Source organism: Protopterus annectens, chromosome 3.part0, assembly GCF_019279795.1.
Source record: "Protopterus annectens isolate FY-2018-M chromosome 3.part0, PAN1.0, whole genome shotgun sequence".
Lineage (NCBI taxonomy): Eukaryota > Metazoa > Chordata > Ceratodontiformes > Protopteridae > Protopterus > Protopterus annectens.
In genome coordinates, this window is record NC_056731.1 from 841,543,324 (window position 1) to 841,566,918 (window position 23,595).

A 23,595-nucleotide genomic window follows, 5' to 3' on the forward strand; every position below is an offset into this window, starting at 1 on the left:
GCAGATTTGTAACAGGCAAACCAGCTGACCAATCAACGTGCTACTTTTTGAATGTTAATGGCCAGTCATTGTATGATATGTGTTTTACAATGCTATTTTATGAAATTGTTTTTTGACATATTTAATAATCAACATAATTTTATAGTTATTTTATCTGCCTAGAATGTTTTATGTGGGTATTTAAGGTATTTTTAATAGTAATTAATTTTTAGGTTTTATTATATTTTTAGAAGCACGTATATTTTAATAGTAACATTTCACGATCTTTAGGGGCAAAGTCATACTGGCTATGCTTGATTGATATTGGCAAAATAAATTCTGGGTTTATGCTGATTGGTTCTTTGATTTAATTCTAAGATTGGTTAGAAAGAGGGTGTGTTTAGAATTGAATGTGCCTATTGAAGTGCTGAAAAGACTTGTGATTCATTCGATGACAGGTTTGTCAAATTTTGTATGTTTTGATTGGTATAAAAGGTATTTTTCTTCTTTTGGCTTTTCCCAGTTAGGGGTCACCACAGCGGATCATCTGTCCACTCATGATTGGCAGTGGAGTTTTACAGTGTTGAGTTGCCAGTCCGGCACCCAACCTTCCACAGAAGGCACACAGATGCACACACACTCACACCTAGGACCAATTTAGAGTGTTTAGAGTGTTCAATCTACCTACTGCATATCTTTGGGACGCGGAGGGAATCCAGAGCACCCGGAGGAACCCCATGTGACCACAGAGTATAAAAGGTATTTGTTTTTAATTTGTTTGATCTGAAGACATTTTTCAATGAAAGATGAAAGTGCTTATATAGTTCATTTGTTTTTATATTAAAAAATCATTAAAAGTATTTTGTGGGACCCTGTCTTGGTAGTATTCATGATTTGACCATTTGTTTATTTCATGAGTTTTGGTTTTAAAAGTTTGTTACATAACAGTAAAAGCCAAAGTAGCTCCAATTGCAGAAAAGATCAAAGAGAACAGATTACAGTGGTTCAGACACATGTGCTGAAAAGCAGAAGACAATCTGGTGAAGAATATTTAGGACAGATAGGAAGAAGGTTAAGAGGAAACGAGGACGTCCAGCAAAGAAGTGGATGGATTGTGTGAAAGAAGCTCTGCTACAGTCAGGCATGAGTATCGAAGAAGGCAGGAGTGGGGCATTGAATCAAGAGAAATGGAAACAGTTAACGCAATACCTTGACCCCATGTAGAAAATGGGAAACAAGGGGGCTGATGATGATAATGATGACTAGAGAATCAGCTTCCCTATATCTGCATCAGTTGTTTGGTGCTCCCTACCACCAAGCTTGTAAAGCTGCTACTGGCTAACTATCTTTAAAGGCAGTGTTACAAATCTGACTGCTGCTGCCACATATAAGTGTTTTAGGAACTATGATTAAATCTTCAGACCTTATAAAGCAAGCAGTTTCTTAACAATTTTTGGATACAGATTATTATTTTAGTAACTGCAGTCACTAGCTAAGGGATGTCACTTCTTTAAACATCAAACTGACAGTTTTGTGCTTTATTTATAAGATGTTTATTTTCCTCTTTCCTCCAGCTGGTGTTTATCCTTTGATTTGTAAGCTGTTATACCTGCCCCCCCTTGGATTAATGTCAGTGGTGCACATGATCTTTCCTCACATCTTAGGATGTCAGTGTTTCACTGTCATGTATCACCATGTGCCTCATGCTATAAACGGTTGTATTTTTACAGATATGTGCTATTGTTATATTTTATACAGCATTTATAGCATTTCAACATACTCAACAGCTGTTGCAGTTTGCTGCTAAAAACACTGTACTACTGGGAGAAGGCAATTTTGCGCAGTGCCTAATAACATTTTAAAGCTTAAATTATTAGTGATGGTGCACAGTGCATAATACATTAACCACAAATACACTTGCCAAACTCTGAGTTGTGATACAAGTTTTAAATATCATCACTTGCCTCAAATTCTTCCTACGTGCCACATATCATTTCGGACATTTTGCTGAAGAAAGGTTGAGAGGAAATGGGTCAGTGTTATGTCTAATTTTATTCTGCAGAATATAATTTCAATATTTCATTACCATGTATACGTACTTGCTGCTTGCTAAAGCAGCTCTATTTATTATACATATTTTGAATTCCATCCATCTAATGGTGTCAAGCCACATCTATCCCCTGTAGCAATCCCATGAACAGCTGAAACCACTGACATAGTGTGCTAGGGAAGTGGGGAATGGAAGTAGATTGGCAGGCCTTTCTTCCTTATCACACACACACACACACACACACACACATGCACCCTCACCACATGCCCTCCTACAAGACAATTTAACATGACTTGTCCACCTACCATATTAGTTTGGGATGTTGGAGGGAACTGGAGAGTCCAGAGAAAACCCATGCAAACTTGGGGAGAACATGTAAACTTGGAACAAAAGGGAACAGAAGCACAAATTGAACTGGAGAAGTTTGCTTTGCACATACAGTGATACTCACTGCACCAATGTGCCACCTATGCTGCATTTCAGATCTATAAATCTGCATCAGTCTCAATTTTATTTAATGTTATCTTCTTTGCCTTTTGTCTTGAATTACAGCTGAAATGTGTCCAACATACCAACCCTCTTACCCAATTAGCAAGCAGATGCACACAAATGTTTTCATTTGCTGCACATTGTAAAATGACCAGGAAGCTGATATTGTAGCATAACCAGTTAAAGCCACTCCTTCTAGGACCATAAGAAGGTCGTTGCACCAAACTCCAAAGGGCCTAACCAGGTCACTGATCCAGGCTCTAAAAACACTCTCCAAAGGGCCTAACCAAACACCATACCAAGCCCAATGTGGATGCAGAGAGGCTATAATTCAGAGGTGAAATGCATGAGATGGGGAAAAGTATTCTTAATTAGAGAACAATTACAAGTGCTGCTGAAATGGGCATCAGAATTATTGGTAATAGTAATATGAAGCACTAGTAAGCAAGATCAATGTATTGTGCATTACTGTTTTGAGAACATTAAAGTGATGCTAAATGCTTTAGGGTACTTAGTTCAGAAACATTAATGTCAAGCCTAGCTAGACAGGAAATGTTTATGAAAAATATAAAATGAAGCATGTATCCAAAAAAGAAATGACAACAGATAGTTACAGAAAGAAGTCCCTGCTTCAGCAGAGATAAGGCGTCGAAGTCTTGAAAACAAATCTAGCACAGCAGAAACTAATGAACAGTTCTTGCCCTTCACAACCTAGTAAAAAGACAAAAAGTTTTAAGTCTGCAGAACCATCAATCACCTCTCTTTAATCAACCAAAGGAAGTCTACAATCATGTTCACCAACTTATAGGCAGGAAAAGAAAATGCCCCCCCCCAAATCATTGCTTACTTTATACCACTGCTGAGCCTAAATATATCCTGTTGTATCAGCAATCCAACTCTCCATAAAAGCTAAATAAATAAATAAATGCATACATAAAACATGCTGTACTGAATAATGGGAGTACAACTAATATTATATTTTATCCTAGCTTAAAAAGTAATGGGAGACAAATTTAGTGTGCTTGTGCTGAATATGCTAAAGCTTCTCCTCACCCCATGAACAAAACAATATCACTGTGAAAGGATTTGTGTGCACACAACATCCTTAAAGCTATATTGTCTGAAATCTAACCCTTCCAATAAGGTCACTCTCAGCAAATTGGTTTTATAGGAGTTTTTAGCAAACAGTGATGCAGAATACCCCCATAATGGTTCACTTAAAAACTGGGACAACCTCACTTAGAAGAGGGGTACTGAGGCCAACTCCTGGAGCCAGGTCTGGGATGGTGGCCACAAACAAGTGTCTAGTGGCTGGATGACACACATAGTTCAGCTGGGTTGAGCCCAATAAAGCTTCAAAAAGCCACTGTGTGGTTTTACCACCCCACATGCAGCAGAGTGGAATCAGGTGCAATACAAATCAATCTGTGTGCAGGCACAGTGTATTTATTATGTTGCACCCCTTAGTCTGTTTGTGGAATCCCCAGACTGGACAACCTCAGGGTTTACTGTCCTCTTGTCTTTTGTCACTTACAGGTGGGATGTTTGCAACTACTGAACACTTATTTTCCTTCATGCACACCACTGCATGCATATAAAACATAGTAAAATAATGCTGATATTATAAATAAAATGCAAAATATTGGGTGCTTGATTGCAGGGCATCTGCAACCTTCCAGCAAAATGAAGCTCACAGTAGTTCAAACAAAAAGATTTCTCCATGCCTTCCCACCCCACCCTCTACATGTGCACTCACTCAGTCACCCAGCTTTTGCAAAATGCATTATTTCTGATGTCAAAACTGAGATTGATTGATTGACTGATTGATTGCATTTGTTTACCAGGAATTTCCACTGGTCCTAGGTCAGCCCATTTTTAATGGAGGCCCGGGGAGAAAAGCTTTACATATATTATAAAAGAATACCAAAAAAATAACACACAATATAGAGTGAACTACAGTTACAATAGTATAAAATATCAGAGATTAACACTAGTACAAATTATATACCACACTGAAGATAATAAAATCTCAACAGTTTAACTATTATATACATATTTATACACTTCTACATTGTGTAGAGTTCTTACACGTCTTAACAGTGAAGGTGGAGTTAACTGATTCATAATTATTGGTTTGTAGGTGTTAGAAGCTAAGACTTAGCAAAGGCAGAGTGAGATCCAGCACTTTACTGAAGTAACATTTTGTGTGCGTGTGTGTTTCTGCATGCACATGCATGTGTGTGTGTGTGTGTGTGTGTGTGTGTGTGTGTGTGTGTGTGTGTGTGTGTGTGTGTGTGTGTGTGTGTGTGTGTGTGTGAGTGTGTGTGTGTATTTTTGCAGGTAACATTTCATGTAAATAGCTTGAACACTTGAACAGAGTTTGATGGAAATTTAACTTAGTTGAGCAATTAACAATTCAAGTGGACTGCATAAGGCAAATATGTCAAGCATTCATTATTCACATATTTAGTGGAATGAAGCATGGGTCTAGAAGTCACTTAACTGCATTCTTTGTTGCATTGCATACTACTATACTACTGCATTTTTTAATTTTTTTGTTTGAATCTAATAGAAAGAAATATGGTTATTCAAAGGCTCATCATAAATATTATGCACTTCTTAAGATCTAGCGTGTCCTTATTTCTGACATATACCAGTTCTACTACCATCCCTAGAACATGACACCACACTGGCTGTATCCAATCTATTTCTACGCTACATTGTCACTAACTGCAGTGGGTCTTGTTCTCTGCTCCCTTCCATTTTCCTGTTTGAAAAGACAGAACTGTGATAAGCCCCAGTTCAATTTGTTATGGCAATTACTGCTGAGCACCCACTGTGAAGGAAGCTGTTGCCCAGTGGTGCGGAATGCCACCCAGCCATGCAAGGGCCAAACAAAAGGGACCCCTTGCTTTCTAGGGGTTTAGTCAGGCGTGCATAGACAGATTGGCTGGGGCACCATCCTGAACAAATCTTAATGAAATAAAGAAAAGAAACAGGAACTGAGGAAAGGGCAAAATAAAAGCCCTTTAAATGAGACTCTGGAATGAATAGAGAAAGAATACTGAAATAAAAAGGTAAAAAAGTGTTTGGACCATCAGGTTTGCTTGGTTATATGACCATTTTCTGTGATTTAGTACTGTCAGACATAGCAAATGATGCTATTGTAGAAAGCTAAAGTAAGCTTAAGACTGATTTAGTGAAAGTCAATTGAGAACATTTTCCTTGAAAGAAAAAAGAAATAGTTTTTTCCTGTGCTTGGTATGTCTACATAGTACTTATCCAACAATAAAGTCATATAAGAATTGAATATTAGGATTTTCATAAGTTAAAAGCACTGGCCTTAGAAACATGCTTATAGCCAATGATAAGAAATAAAAGTTCCACTCATTGGGGAAAAAAATTCATTAAACTGAGCTTTGCATGACAGATAGCTGAATGAGAACTTTTAGCTTTACAGCGTACTTTAGTCAGGAACAAAATGTGATATATTTCTAATCATTGCACTCATTCCTTTTGCTTTCAATTCTTTGCTTGTGAATAGAGCAGATATGAGTGAGTCCACATCAGCAATCTGCAGGTCTCTAAGAGTGCTCACTGAAAAATATTTTACCTGTTTTAACATATTATGACCGAATTAAGGACCGCCCAGCTAGCCTGCTTTATTCTCTTTACTTACATTGTACTTTTATCCTTTGATCAACAATCTTTCTCCTTATCCTATTTTCATTAAATTTATATTAATCACATGCATACCTGAATACCTATACTAGTTTTGTCATCTGTTTCCTTTGGAAAATTGTTTTAGGTTCCCAAAACTCATTCTGATTGTGATAGTTTTGTCTCCTGGGTCTGCATTCTTCCAGCTACATGACATGCTTTCTTTTTAATGAGCACATTTTCCAAAGAATAAGGGACCAAATCTTCACAAATATAGGAAGATGAACCCATTCGTCGATTATATATTAATAATATAAAAGATGAAAAGCATGCTTACATGGTCATACATGTGTAAAACATTTAAAACATTTCTATGTTTACTCCCATACACATATGTTATATATTACATATATATATATATATATATATATATATATATATATATATATATATATAATCTCCACACATGCAGTTATGTGAGCACACCATCTGCACAAGCATGCACACTCATTCACAAACTCTTGCATACACAAGTGCGAGCATACACATTTGTACACACACACACGCACGCACGCACACACACACACACACACACACACACACACACACACACACACACACACACACACACACACACACACACACACCACTCATACATCATGTCTGCATGCATACAGCCAGATGTTTGCTGATGGTAGGATTACTGTGCTTGTACAGAAAAAGGCACTTTCCTGGTCTTGTTGTTATCAGTTTGTTACAACACTGCTTTAAATGATTTATTATAGCTATTCATGTATGCTTTATCTTTCTCTGTGCTCTGCTCATTTGTGCTGCATATTGTGTCTCTTCTCTGTCCCTTGTCATTGTACATTTTATGTGCATCACTGGAAATACTCCCAGCCTATTCATATTTAAGCAACATGTTTTTAATAAATGAAAATAATTCAGTAGTAGGATACCAATACAGCAGTGCCCCTCACCAGCACTCACCTGTTACTCGAAGATATTAGTTTCCTGTATAGTCAATAAGTAAAGAAACGAGTAAGTACTACTCCAAGGTTTTGCAATGTGTTGGGGAAAGATGATGGTATAAATCATCATGGAGTAATATTAGTACTGTGCTAGTGTGCTGGGGAGAGATGATTGCATAAATCATCATGTAGTAATATTAGTACTGTGCTAGTGTGCTGGGGAGAGACGATGGCATAAATCATCATGGAGTAATATTAGTACTGTGCTAGTGTGCTGGAGAGAGATGATGGCATAAATCACCATGGAGTAGTATTAGTACTGTGCTAGTGTGCAGGGGAGAGATGATGGCATAAATCATCATGGAGTAATAGTAGTACTGTGCTAGTGTGCTGGGGAGAGATGATGGCATAAATCATCATGAAGTAATATTAGTACTGTGCTAATGTGCTGGGGAGAGATGATGGCATAAATCATCATGGAGTATTATTAGTACTGTGTGCTGGGGATAGATGATGGCATAAATCATCATGGAGTCGTATTAGTACTGTGCCAGTGTGCTGGGGAAAGATGATGACATAAATCATCATGGAGTATTATTAGTACTGTGTGCTGGGGTGAGATGATGGCATAAATCTTCATGGTGTAGTATTAGTACTGTGTTAGTGTGCCGGTGAGAGATGATGGCATAAATCATCATGGAGTAATATTAGTACTGTGCTAGTGTGCAGGGGAGAGATGACGGCATAAATCATCATGGAGTAATAGTAGTACTGTGCTAGTGTGCTGGGGAAAAATGATGACATAAATCATCATGGAGTAATATTAATACTGTGCTAGTGTGCTGGGGAGAGATGATGGCATAAATCATCATGGAGTAATATTAATACTGTGCTAGTGTGCTGGGGAAAGATGATGGCATAAATCATCATGAAGTAATATTAATACTGTGCTAGTGTGCTGGAGAGAGATGATGGCATAAGTCACCATGGAGTAGTATTAGTATTGTGCTAGTGTGCACGGAAGAGATGATGGCATAAATCATCATGGAGTAATAGTAGTACTGTGCTAGTGTGCTGGGGAGAGATGCTGGCATAAATCATCATAGAGTAATATTAATACTGTTCTAGTGTGCTGGGGAGAGATGATGGTATAAATTATCATGGAGTAATATTACTGTGCTAGTGTGCTGGGGAGAGATGAGGGCATAAATCATCATGGAGTAATATTAATACTGTATTAGTGTGCTGGAGAAAGATGATGACATAAATCATCATGGAGTAATATTAATAATGGGCTAGTGCGCTGGGGAGAGATGATGGCATAAATCATCATGGAGTATTATTAGTACTGTGTACTGGGGAGAGATGATGGCATAAATCATCATGGTGTAGTATTAGTACTGTGCTAGTGTGCTGGGGAGAGATGATGGCATAAATCATCATGGAGTAGTATTAGTACTGTGTACTGGGGAGAGATGATGGCATAAATCATCATGGTGCAGTATTAGTACTGTGCTAGTGTGCTGGGGAAAGATGATGACATAAATCATCATGGAGTAATATTAATACTGTGCTAGTATGCTGGGGAGAGATGATGGCAGAAATCATCATGAAGTAATATTAATACTCTGCTAGTGTGCTGGAGAGAGATTATGGCATAAATCACCTTGGAGTAGTATTAGTACTGTGCTAATGTGCAGGGGAGAGATGATGGCATAAATCATCATGGAGTATTATTAGTACTGTGTACTGGGGAGAGATGATGGCATAAATCATCATGGTGTAGTATTAGTACTGTGCTAGTGTGCTGGGGAGAGATTATGGCATAAATCATCATGGAGTAATATTAATACTGTGCTAGTGTGCTGGGGAGAGATGATGGCATAAATCATCATGGAGTAATACTACTGTGCTAGTGTGCTGGGGAGAGATGATGGCATAAATCATCATGGAGTGATATTAATATTGTGCTAGTGTGCTGGGGAAAGATGATGGCATAAATCATCATGGAGTAATATTAATAATGTGCTAGTGTGCTGGGGAGAGATGATGGCATAAATCATCATAGAGTAATATTAATACTGTGCTAGTGTGCTGGGGAGAGATGATGGCATAAATCATCATAGAGTAATATTAATACTGTGCTTTCACTAAGAAGGTTGAGTACTTATTTGCTGAAGGAAGGGGGTCTTTGTAACTGTAGGAGGTTGCAGCTAGCAAACAAAATATTTTTAGCTCCTCATGCCATGCAATAGGACTGCCATCCACTTGTGTTATTGAGTAGAACAGTAATGCAGCAGAAAGGAACTGCTAAAAGAGCTGCTTCCAAAGCTCAGACCACCTAGGGAGTGATTGCACTCTTGTCGCATCCCACCCCCATTTCATTCTTCTACACAAGTATCTCTGCATGTATGTCAAGCATAAAGAGCTGATTGTGTTACAGAACAATTTCTGGCACATTGTGCCCTTTTCTTATATGTTACTTGTACTATGAAACTGAACTTTAATTAGTTTGACTGTACAAAGGGTATATCTGTCTCTTTTTATATTTTATTAGGGATCTACAAAGAAGTAATAGAGTAGGCTAGTGTTGAACCAGTAGCCACAGATTTTTCACTCATAAGACAGACTTTGTGTGTGTGTGTGTGTGTGTGTGTGTGTGTGTGTGTGTGTGTGTGTGTGTGTGTGTGTGTGTGTGCGTGTGTGCATGTGTGTGTGTACGTTTGTGCATGTTTATGTATATATATTTGTGTATGCGTGTGCATGCATGTGTATGTGTATTTGTGCATGCATGTGTGCGCATTTGTATATATGTGTGTGTGTGTGTGTGTGTGTGTGTGTGTGTGTGTGTGTGTGTGTGTGTGTGTGTCCGTGATGTTGTTGGACAACCACACAGATATTTTGTCTCATTTATGATACTTACTGAGGCATTGTGGTCCTTTGTGTTTTTGTTTCAACACTTCATCACATTTTGAAGATGGCACAGCAGTTCTCTCTTGGTATAAGAACAACTCATTATGTTCAGACAGTTGGGCACTGATGACATAGTGTTTATGTATCTGATGCCTGGTCTGTGTTCATGGGCACACTATCCATCCCTTATGTGTTTAATAACTTTGTAACTCATTGCCATGTTTGGTAGCTTGGTTCAGTTTTCCTAGCCTTTAGTAATCAATGGTTGATTTGCCATAGTTGTCTGCATACAGACATCCGTACATTCTTCAGTATCAGATTGTGTCTGGTCAGGTACTCGATTTCTGGACAGCATGCCAGTGCTGAGTAATTATTTTCAGACACTCAGATTGCTCTGGTATTGGAATGCCTCAGTCTCATGAACAACCTGTGGCACCTGGGTGGTACTTTTCCAAATCATAAGAATTACTAAGTAGCACCTGTGGTTTGTGGTCAATGTGGAGATGGAAATTCTCTGTTTGATAGGTATCCAGAAAACTTCTGACATACCCACACACTTCCAAGGCACCCTTTTTCTGTTTGAGAATTCCTCTGTTCAGTTTGGATTATTTTGCCTGAGCAAACAGTAACAAGTCTCAAAACTTGTTTACTCGTTTGGAATAAATCATCACCTAAGCCATAATTATTGATATCAGCACTCATGACTGTTGGCTTTTTAATGTCATAATAGGTAAACACTGACATCAGCAATGGTTTAACTTTGTACCCTCCCATGACCAGGATACATATTTATTTGGTAGATCATAAACTCATAACTACTTTTATCCTTCCACTTAGACATTGTTAAAAATCTGCAAGCACAATTGATTTAGCAAGGTTACTTATTTCTGTTTCTGTTTAATTTCTCCAAATGCTTAGGTCTCTTATGAAAAGGATAATGGGAATTGTTCCCATTCCTAAGCCAAGGCATAATTAAAGTTCATGACATCAGTATTGCTTCAGTCTTTAATGTTAACCAAGAGTGCTATTCTCAGCACCCACAATGTGCTCAGAATCATCTTCTTAATGCAGCTCATGCAAGTTTGCATACTGTCAGCATATCAAAGTACAATTGTAAATTTGTTTTTATTATTCCTGTTGCTCCTACTACTGTTGGAACTGTCTGGGTATCTTTCTTCTACATTGTTCTTACTTCTGCTTGCAAATCCTGGTATTTTAAGACTTTGCATGTGGTAGTGCATAAGGCATAATCGATGGGTGTAACAATTTCAATGATCAACACTTGCTGCATTGGTAGTGCTGCGGTAGCATTGTCGCCTCACAGTACGATGTTGTCCTGTTCGATTCTCAGCTAGAGCGTCTTCTGTGTGGAGACATGCGTGAATGGGCGTACCTTCATTGAAGGTTGTGCATTAGGGCTGGCAACTTGGCATGTAAAAATCTACTGCCAATCATTACCAGACCGGAGTTCCGCTGTGGCGACCCCTAACCAGGAAAAGCTGAAAGACACAACAACAACACTTTTTTTCTAGGACTACTATATCTGGTTTTCTTGCATTGATTTTTTTTTGTGTGTTGGTAATGGCTGATCACGTGATATAAATGTCATTGTTGATTCAGCTGTAGATGTTCCATTTTGCGTCTGTATGTAGTATGTGATACTACTGTAATATCTGCCCCTGCACCAGTCTCTTCAAGCTTGCTGAGGTTCCATGAATTGGAAATCACTAATTTGTTCTTTTGTCTGTTCAAACCAACAGTTTTCAGACAGTTCATGCAAGTGCCAGACAAAAGTTTTAACAGAATCTTCTTTACTTAAGCACATCTGTGAAAGCGTGCCCTTTCACGAATAATATTTTTTTGGTATAAAATGTTCATTGAGTTTATTTATTACTAACCATATGCAATACTCTGGTCTTTGGAAAATTAAAATGAACTGCAAATCACTTTCACTTTTTTGCACATTGTCTTCAGTTTGAAAATGTGTGCATTTCTGCCTTTGTGATGGCCAGGCAAGCAGCTTTATAAAGCCGAATGGTTCTGATGTATAAAACTTTCCCATTTTTGGTACATTTTTAATTATTTCGGGTTAAAAGGTTGACAATTGTTGACAAGATATTATTGTAAAGTAAAATAATTATTTTCCAGGGGAAAAAACAGCTTATTCTGATATCTGTGATGCCCACTTGGTTGTTTGGTGAGGTTTTCTGTTTCAAATGGCATTTTTCAGTCATTTTATAAGAAAAATATCCCAATTCTGATACCATGTCACAATGCCACTCAGTGGTTACCCAGCTGTTGTATTCTTAGTTGCTAATAATGGCACTGAACACCAGGATTTGAAGTAAAACAGCAACCGTAATCGGTCACAAAAGGTCAGCTTAGCAGAAAGACAATAAGCAGCTTCAGTGTCACTTCTCCAACTGTATAACTGACACAGCAAAACACACAGAGCTGTATTACATAATCCAGGTTACAAATGTACATGATAAAAGCCATACACAGTTTTTGTCTTCACATTCCTCACACCTCCAGCAATCGATGCTCCTGTAGACTGAGCACCATATTTGGCACTCTTCGAAAGTACCAGTTATGGAAGGCCGTCATCTTGAAACTCCATCCAGATTAGTTTTTCAAATTTTCAGTGTCTCAGCCTCAATAAGATAACAGCAGCATTTAGTGAAATACTGATACTGATGGGCTGCACATATCCTAGTCACTTCATCACATCATTGAATACCCAAGCCCTACTGAGTAACAACACTATAGCCATCCAGGTGGCAACCCCTATCCCCAGGATGGGTGGGCTAGCATTGGCTGCTCACCCCCACCCACCTACTCTGGCCTCTCCAGTGCTTTGTTCTCAAGCTGAACAGTTATATACTGAAAAACAGCACAGCTGTGCTTTGCGGAAGTTAGAGTTATAATGCTAAATGAAGAAATAGAGCAGTTGCAACTAAACAAATACTATTAGGACTCTGCCCAGAAATTGGGAGCATTTTCAGGCAAATGCTTCAAGGATTGTGTCCAAATAAAAATGTTCAATGCAGCTGTACATTCAACTACATACAGAAATGGAAAGAGAAACAAAGGGGAAAGAATCACCATAGTCTCCCTTGACTGTATTATTAGTAGCACCAAAACCCACCTTATCATAGCTAAGTTTGTTTATTTATTTATTCTTTGATGACCATCCTATTCCCCTAGGCGAGCTAGTGGAGTCTTGTCATGGAGACAAGTTAAATCAGTATATTCTTCTTATACAAATCTCTTTGCAACCTATGTCATTGCACTACCAGTAAATAGTCTTACTTCTAGGTAGCTCATCTGAATCCTTCAAACTTCCATCATCTCCCTATTTAATAATTTCTGTCCTCTGTACAGCAATATTTAAATTACATCACATTTCACTTTCTTGTTTTTCTTTGCCCTTTAAAGTCCATGTGACCAAGGAGCTATCTGGAATTCTGTAAATAATTATATGTCATCTGTGAATATTAACATGCTTTATATAGAAGTGTAACAAAAGATGATACTGCCAGCCCAGCTATCTGGAATTTTGTACATAATTATGTGTCATTTGTGAACATCAAAATGATTTATGCAGATGAGTGACAAAGAGAAATACTGGCAGCACAGCTGTCTGGAATTTTGTAAATGGCAATGTGTCATTTGTGAATGGCAACATGTTTTACGTAAGATGTTTGTGTTACAAATGTATTAGAACTGTCTGTCATGTACATATCAAACCAGGTTTGCAGACATGTGTTGAAAAGAGGTTTTATAAAGTACTGAGCTTAAAAATGGACCAACAGCATGCCCTCCTGGAATAGAACAAAAATGTACCTACACTACTGTAACTGTTTAGATGTATATATTTTAACAGGGGAATATGTATACAGAAGATAAACTTGTTAAACTTCAGAAGAATAGCTGAAATTAAATTACTTTATGGCTGGGCCATAAAAAATATGTTATCTTTCAGTTTCAGTGCAGCAACAGACACAATGTCTGTGCTGAGAAGTTTTCTGTATTGTCTTGGAAGTGTTTTATTGTTTTATGACTTCCAGAATCTGCAAAGATCTGAGGAAAAAGCCCTTGTCTATGTATTTTCACAGGTGGATGCTAAATACTGCTGGCTTTTAGTAGTGGGGATTTTACCTGGACTAGAGTCAGATGACAAGAAATTATGTCATTCTGCAAGCTATCCCAGCAGTAATATAATATTTGAGATATTAATTTAAGAACTCTCTAGAGACATAACATTTTGTATTCTGTCTTTGACCTGACAATATCAGCTAGAGGATCTATTCACCACATCTGCACTGCTGCTCTAATTAAGTAAGAGTACTAGGAAACAGTATAATTCTCTTAGATATAGTCAAGAATATAGCAAAGCTTAGGTTAGATATTTTTCTTTATGTATTTGAGAATGTCCTGCAATGTTGTTTTAAATATTTCCTGTGATTTTGAACTCTGATGTTACTGTAAATATATATTTAGTATTTTCTTGTTCTTTTATTATGTATTATTAAATATCTTTAAACCTTTCATTGTGGCTGATCTGTCTAAACATATTTATGTTCTGAGAGTACTTGTATATTTATTTGGTGACACTGTGTAGGCCAGTCCTAATAGCCTTGCTCTTGGTCAAATTACCATTTGTATTGATGGTAACATCACACAGTAAGACTGGACACCCTTTGTTAAGGGCCTTAAAGTAGCTGATAAAGTGTTGGCTGGTGGCAGTAATACCTACCTTATAGTCTGGACAGAAGGGAGCATAGTTAGTAAATATGTGCCAGCCTTTCCCAAGTGTGTGTGTGCGTGTGTGTGTGTGTGTGTGTGTGTGTGTGTGTGTGTGTGTGTGTGTGTGTGTGTGTAAAACAAATCTACAAGAGTGTGTGTGTGTGTGTGTGTGTGTGTGTGTGTGTGTGTGTGTGTGTGAGCTACTTGGGCAGGGTACACAAAGCACTGGTTGGACAGAGAGGACGCCAGAGGTCTTGGCTTGGCCTCTCAGCTGAGATCTCAACTCTATAGCTGTGCCAGCTGTGGCACTGGGGAGTCTTATTGAGGATCTGTAGAAAGAGGAAGAAACCAGCGATAGATTGACTGTGGTCTCTGTGAGCTCTTAAGGAAAATTGCACTTGATGCAGACAGCTGTGTGTGTACCTGTCATAATCCTGATGTATATCCCCCACTGGTGCTAGTGGTGAGGATTGGGGCTCCTAGTGGGGGATCACAGTCCAAATTAAAACTAAAGATTCATCTCCTCTCTTATGATATCCGCTCTATACCTAAGTGGAAACTAAACCATTGTGGTAGAGCCTCTTTTTTTTCTTGGTTCAATCATTTGGAACTCCCTGCATTCTTTTATTAGAGAAGCACATAAACCCAAAGTTCACTTGAATCCAAATCTTTCAGACATTTTTATTCTTTCAAAATGGTACCCATGCTGCACCTGTTCTCTCTTGAGAACCAAAAATGAATTTCTCTCCAAATGGCATAATCTACTTGTGTCAGGATATGCTTTTTTATTTGTATCCTCTTATTTCCCTCCAAGCCCCAGTTCCTAACTGCCCAGTTGATTTACTGCTAAACTCATCTTCTGAAACATCAATTCCATTTTTTACTTATGTTCCTTTCTGATTTCCTAGAGCACAGCTGATCCTACTAGAATCAGAATATGCAGCCTTCCTATTTATTCACTTCTTTTCAAGCACTAATTTATAATATCAGCAGAAAAAGTACTGCATCTGACTCCCACTGTTCACATGATCCAAACTCCCAAATTACCAGCAGGATAATATAAGAACAGAAATATATCATTCATCATTGTTTTTGCAGGAATGCTACAATTCCACAACACCCCCAAAGTGAAGGTGTTACACCATCCCCTAATAAATAAATTCACTGCCACCAAGGTTTGCTCAAATAAAGATTAAATTCCCTTTACTCTACGTTAAATCAGCCTCATATGTAGTACATTTAATAAGGAAGGGATATGATGCAAAGCTCCACATTAAGGGGTGCAGGAGGGTACATTCACTAAAATGGCTATGTCTGGGGCTATGGATGTATCCTATGATGGTAAGATGGATGAGTAGCAGGACACAGTGGACAGGAATTTGAGCAGCAGGAGGTTCATCACCATTAATTCTGAAGTAGATTCAATTTTCAATACTCCCTTTATCCTTTCAAGGACATGATGAAACCAAAGCGTATTCAGGTAAGCATTAGATTTAACACAGAAAACCAGTCCAGAGGAGAGTTTTAGACTACTGTAGGACACAAATACACACACACACACACACACACACACACACACACACACACACACACACACACACACACACACACACATAAGCATGCACGTGTGCACACACATCTTGGTTGAAAACTTTCATTGATATCAGTCCACTTAAATGAATATCTCTCAACCTCTTACAGCAGGAAATATGGACAAAGCCATAAATAATGATGAAAGAGGGACACTTTTTAAACTTAGAAAGTTGACAGAATTACAGGTTTTGCATTAGCATGAATTGTCTAAAGGGAATGAAGTCTGAAACTCAAATGTCTGTCATTATTTGCTGACTTCAACCCTCAATGATTTGCCAATGATTTTCCAGAAAACCACAAATTTATGAAAAACAGATCAAAATAATCAAAAATCTGGACATTCTGCAAAAATCTGTACAATGGAGAGGTATGTCAAAATGATCATAAAATATATAAACAAAACCATTCAATAAAATGCTTATTGACAGACACAAGTACCCCCCAAATACAGCACACTTAAAATAAATAAATAAATGAAAGAAATTGACATAAATGTGTTCTCTACACATGCTTAAGGTGAAATTGTTTGAGCATCAGTAGCACAAAGAAAAAAAAGACAAATGGCATAATGCTAAATGTTTGTTTCCCATAGGAAACCATTGCTGATGCAATTTGTAAGAGTGTGCGTTGCCAATGATCTGGGGAGATTTTTCCTTCCATAAAGTTGGTGCAACTGTTGAGTTGGTATATAAAAGTTTGGAAATGTGTGTGTGGGTGTGGGGGGGGTATACGTGAGGGCTTGCCCCCTGCAAAAAGAAGTAAAAATTAGTTTTTCACCCTTCTGACTTTTGGCATTTTTTTGATGTTGTTCTTATCATAGCATCCTAGGATCATAGGACATTACTAGGCTAATGGCCCTAGAGCCTTTCTTAAGCCTAGCCATTTATGCCTTAGTTTTCACAGTTATCAATGCCAATAGGCTAGAATGGCTTTGGTATATGCCCATGCCTTAGTTCATTTACAAACAACTTCTGTCCATAAGGAACACAGGTGACAAGCCAGGGGTAAACCTGCAATTTCCCATCCACTGGTCCAAATTACATTTGAGTAAGTTTAGGGAAGAGTTACAATTCACATGAATGGGCACATTGATTTTCAGGAAATCAGTGTTTTATAGTAGAACTGACATAAATGCTACACATATACACAAGCACACACGCACACACACACACACACACACACACACACACACACACACACACACACACACACACACACACACACACACACACACACACACACACACACACGCACGCACACACACACATATGCTCACACTTTTTTTGTAACCCTGCATTTTGATTCTTTTGCAGAAGATAATTATAAATGAGTTTTCATACGTCATTTGCATTAATCACTGTCTGCCTCAATGCAGTCTATCTGAATTTTGCCCAGAGTTAGATGAAGAACAATCACAAGTTTGATGATTATCAGCAATAGAAAACAAGGATAATCCTGAAAGCTTGAGCCAGGTCTGACATCCCATCTGTGACCCAGAGGATGACAGGACTAACAAGAACCAGAGTACAAAGGATTACCTTTGTTTTCTGTTCATCCTTGGTATCTACAAAGAGTTATACGCTCATATTCACTTGATGGAATCACATTAAGGAGACCACCAATGATATGGAAACAGATAATTCGAGACTTAAAAAAACTTCTGAAGACTCCTACCTGGGCAAACAGGACCCAGCACATTGGGCATGAACAAGGCATCTTTATTCCTGCACAGGAAGGGCATGAAAGTCTCCAAGATCTGCTAGCTAACGTTATTTTATATGGACTAATCCTTTGAACTCTGATTATCAGCAGTGGAGGACATAACTATAGAGTTGTCTCATGGATAATGAAACAGAACTTTTGCTGCAGATCAATTTATTGCATTCACAAAATGTCTGAGAACTCTTAACTATATCTCCAGTACTTATTATAATAAAAAAATATTTGTTGTATACAAGAGGAAGGCATGCTAAGTCACCATGCTGGGCCAGTAATCAAGGAGCCTAACTCCACACCAGACACTGGAGAGGGACATGTACTTTGATTACAAATAGATATACTCACTGTTTCCAGATGCAGACCTCTCTGCATCAATCACAGTTTCCCTTAAGAGCACACAGGGCACACACTCAGCCCAGGATCTGGGTGTCTCTATATGCCTCTCCCCAGGTCTCCAGTAAGACTTCCCACTGTGAAAGCAGTACTTCATATCCCTGCCCCATGTAGCTGACACACACACTCTTTGAGATTTAATTTTCACACACACACACACACACACACACACCTGGGAAAGGCTGGCACACAGACTACCTGCTCTACCAACTTTGTCCAGAATATAAGGTAGATTCCCTGCCACCAGCCAGTTACTATAAGGCTCTTAAAAGGGTATCCAATTATGCTGAATGAAGTTCATATTACTACAAATTGTAATATTGACCAAACAACAAGGCTGTCAGGAGTGGCCAGAGTTATTACCAAATAAATATATGCAAATACTCTCAAAGCTTAAATATTTTTGAAAAAAAGACCAGCCCCAATGAAACGTTTAAATATATTTAATAATAAATAATCAAAGAACAAGAAAATACTAAATATGTATTTACAGTAAACCACAGAGTTCAAATCACAGGAAATATTGAAAATAATGTTGATGGACAGACTCATACAAATAAAGAAAAACAATCTGTAAACTTTGCTTCACTATATTCTTGACAATCTAGGAGAACTACTATTCCCTAATAGCTTACTTTATAGATCAAGGCACAATGAAATATGTGAGCAGTCTTTCTAATCAGGTTCCCCAAAACAGAATGTTCAATACACAGAGATTACTCCTTGTAAAATATAATATCCAAGATCGCTTACAGAATGACCACATCTGGTCACCTGACTCTAGGTCGTCACAGTATCTCCCTTTAAAGCTGAGACAGGAATTTAGCATAGACGGCTACAATGTACATCTAAATGTTTATGGCAGTGCCTGGGGCTTCCCCTCTTTTTACTGAGCTAATGAACAAAGGTTTCTTCCAGACCCACCATCTACAGTCCTATTCAGCACTGTAGTGTGCCATTTTAATGGTTTAACAGCTCATTTACACTTGTCTTATTTTTCGTAAAGTAAGCTAGCTGGTTAACCTCTGCTGTCCCTGTAGCCTCTATTAAAACATATACATTTAATTCAGTTATAGTAATGCATGTACATTTCTTTTCATTCCATCAGGGTGCACTGTTGATACATTTTAACACAGACAAACCTCACAAAAACATTTTTAGCACAAGCATCTGTACAAATCAATTTGATATACAAATGATATATAATTATTTACAAAATTCCAGCTAGGTGTGCTGGCACAAGTCATGCATCCACTGCCCTACTTCTCCTGGCATGGCTGGCAGTACCTCCTATCATCACAGGCAAATAAGTAGGATTTCCACTAGTCCCGCTATCAGTGGGACACTCATGTTTTGGATGTAACCATCCTGTCACCCGCTCCAGAAAGCAGAGAGGCACAAAAAGTCCCACTTTTGAGAAATTTCTGAATTGCCGAGAAAAAGCTGCATGCTCTTTATACTTTTTCTCAGTAATTCAGAATTTCATTTGTTATGTCACCAACTTAGACCTTAAGGGAGAGCTGTTCCCTGTCAGGTATGTTTGGTGAAAACAGTTCAGCGATTTGCTGAAATTCGTGTAGAAGGTGGGGGCACATAAGGAAGAGCCCTACAGAGCCTGCAGCTGGTAGATCACTTTTGCAGCTGTGACTACCTCCTAACCTCTTAGCACAAGAAATCTGGAAAAAAAACTAAAATAATGGGGGAACAAATGTCCAAAAAATAGGGACAAATTTTAAATATTGCTCTTATAAACTCAGAATGTTGTTAGAATAATAGGGTTTGTGAAAGATACTAACTCTTCAACTCAAATACATATCATTACTTAGTGACCTCAATCCTCAGTGATTTGGCAGAAAAAGACAAATTTTATAAGGAACAGACCAAAAATATGAGGCAAAAATCTGGACATTCTGCAAAAATCAGAACAGTTGAGAGGTATACCTGTGAGTAGTATTAAAAAAAAAAAAAAAAAACCAGAGAGAAGGATCTCTTTTTTAAGCCAGCCTGCGAGTCAGTCTGAAAGCTAGAAAGGAGGACAGCCAGCAAACAAGCTGCAAGCTTGTAAGGCAGCCAGCTGAACAGTCAAGCAACATAACAGTAGTGTGTGTGTGTGTGTGTGTGTGTGTGTGTGTGTGTGTGTGTGTGTGTGTGTGTGTGTGTGTGTGTGTGTGTGTGTGTGTGTGTAACCCAAACTTCATATGATCGAGACCATATGATCAAGTTTTCAGTAACTTGAAATTAGGAAGTGGAATAAAAAAAACCCAAACACATCGTTTCTGCAGGGGGGGCAAGCCCCCCTGCACCCCCCCTACTTAAATATACCAACTCCAAGATCACGCTACAGAGGGGAAAATGGAAAACTCCCATTACACGCTGTATGCAGAAGCACAGAACAGGAGATCTCCCATTTCCTTGCTTAGTGCGATCACGGAGATGGTATATTCAAGTAGGGAGGGTGCAGGGGGGCTTTCCCCCCTGCAGAAACAATGTGTTTTTTTTTATTCCACTTCCTAATTTCGAGTTACTGAAAACTCGATCATATGGTCTCGACCATATGAAATTCGGGTTTTCAGTAATTCGATAATTCGATATTGTGAAGTGGAACCATATATATATATAAAAATATATATATATAATATGGATCCCTATCAGATGATAGAAACTTCATTTGACTGAATCCCATTTGACTGAGACCATAAGACTGAAATTTCAAAATACTGAAAAATCACTTGACTGAAACCCATAATACTGAAATCTTACAATGTTAAATTTCAACATACTGAATTGTAAAGTGGACAATATAAAACCAGAATAGGTGGGGGGCTATGTATATGCCCTCTTCCCCATGTTGTGTGATCCTGGAGTTAGTATATATAGTTGTATTCTGGTTTTATATCGTCCACTTTACAATTCCATATGTTTAAATTTAGCATTGTAAAATTTCAGTCTTATGAGTTTCAGTCAAGTGATTTTTCAGTATTTTGAAATTTCAGTCTTATGGGTTCAGTCAAATGAGTTTCAGTCATATGAGGATTCTATTATCTGATAGGGATTATCATCTGATAGGGATCTATATATATATATATATATATATATATATATATATATGTGTGTGTGTGTGTGTGTGTGTGTGTGTGTATGTATATATATATATAGGTGCCGGACACCCCATCAAATGGGCACAGTGCCAACAGCCAGGAGATTGACGCAAAAACAGTAAATTAACAACTAACGACATGTTCTGTACATGCTCCAGGGGTTATACATATGTGTATATATGGGTCCACTTCTAAATCTTGAAAGCTCATAATCTCGAAATTCAAAATACTGAGTCCAAAATCTTGAATGTTCAAAATACTGAAAACTCAAAATACTGAATTTCATATCGAAAAAACAGAGTGCACCACCACTTACAATATTCCTGCACAACTACATAACAAAACATATCACTCTTCTCCAACTATAAGCAGGGAGTCAAGCCTCCCTGCACCCCCATACCCCCTGCTACTTAAATATATCAACTCCGAGTTCGCACACTACAGAAGAAAATGGCAAACATACCATTACATGCTTCATGACTGCCTGCTGTAACCTTAGTCATGTTCCCTTTTAATTTACTATACTACTACACTAACTCATCTTAGTGTAGTAAAGTGCGATTTCGGAGTTGATATATTTAAGTAGCAGGGGATGCAGGGGGCTTGCCCCCCTTCTAATAACTGGAGTAAACTAATATGCTCTGCCTTTTATTTGTTTCTCTATGTACTTCTGGTGGAGTATATATTAAGTGATGGTATCCTGTAGTTTTTTTCAATATTATGAAATTCAGTATTTTGAGTTTTCAGTATTTTAAACTTTCTAGATTTTGGACTCAGTATTTTGAATTTCAAGATTATGAGCTTTCGGTATTTAGAAGTGGACCCATATATAACCTTGACTGGTTTCAAGCTTACCTCACTGGGAGACAACAAGCAGTAATGTGGCAAAACAAGCTCTCCTGCCTACTACCAAATACCATAGGAGTTCCTCAAGGTTCCATATTAGGACCTCTCCTCTTTTCAGTCTTCATAAACGACATCCAAACAGTCATCCCTGAAGCCACCTGCATTCAATATGCAGATGACTCGACTATAATATGTTCCAATGCCTCTCTTGCAAATCTACTAACTACCACCCAACATAGCTTCACCAAAGTCGAAAACTGGCTTGCCAACCATCTCCTGATCTTAATCCAAACAAAACCAAGTTACTTCTCTTCTACCCAACCAATAGATCTCCGACTGAAAACTTCACTATAAAATCCAATAATGGGACCATCATCTCCCCAGACACCTATACAAAGCTATTAGGAGTAAACATTGACAATAAACTCAGATTTGATATACATATCAACCAAGCCATTAAGTCAGTCAACAAGAAACTTGGGACCCTATATAGAATTAAAGCCTTCCTTACCCGAATGCCAGGGCAGCCACAGCCCGTTCACACCTTCTCTCTACCCTACTATATGCCTCTCCTGTCTTCACTCACCTTAACAAATCTGATCTGGCCAAGCTCTCATCCTGCTATAATCACATTGCCAGGTTCGTTACAGGCCTACCCTACAGAACACACCACTGTACTAACCTGAAAAAGCTTGGATGGATAGAATTCCCACACCTTCTTCACCAGTCCCAACTCATAGAGGCCTTCAAAATCCTTAAACAACCTGAGAATACCCCAGCACTAAAAACTTAATGACTCCCTACTCCAATCTAAGCTGCCTTTGCTCAGCAAACAGACTCCTTGTCCAAACAACTAAATCTCTCAACCTAGGTGGTGACGCTATTTGCCAACACCACTGGTAAAATATGGAACTCTCTCCCAAATAACATCACGCTTGCAACTTCTCTAAGTCAATTCAAAAATAGTCTAAAACTCCACTTCAAGTCACACTGGCTATGTCCTTGCTCAAACCCAGACTAGCTCTGTGCCATTAACTAAAACATAAACAACTAGCTAAGATGATAAGTACTTTGTATACTGTGATAAAGAAATATGTATCCTGTCTAACTCTATGTCATTATACTGCCTACCGTC

At 38.2% G+C, this 23,595-nt stretch overlaps 1 protein-coding gene across 1 annotated transcript in view; it reads left to right on the forward strand.

Moving 5' to 3' along the window:
• The first annotated feature begins 633 nt into the window (after window positions 1–633).
• The window catches only part of CDH20 (cadherin 20), a 330,188-nt gene continuing 307,226 nt past the window's right edge, over window positions 634–23,595 (forward strand). Inside the window, exon 1 of the mRNA XM_044065173.1 lies at window positions 634–738. The gene's annotated coding sequence lies outside the window, so the exon portion shown is untranslated. The remainder of the gene's footprint in view (window positions 739–23,595) is intronic.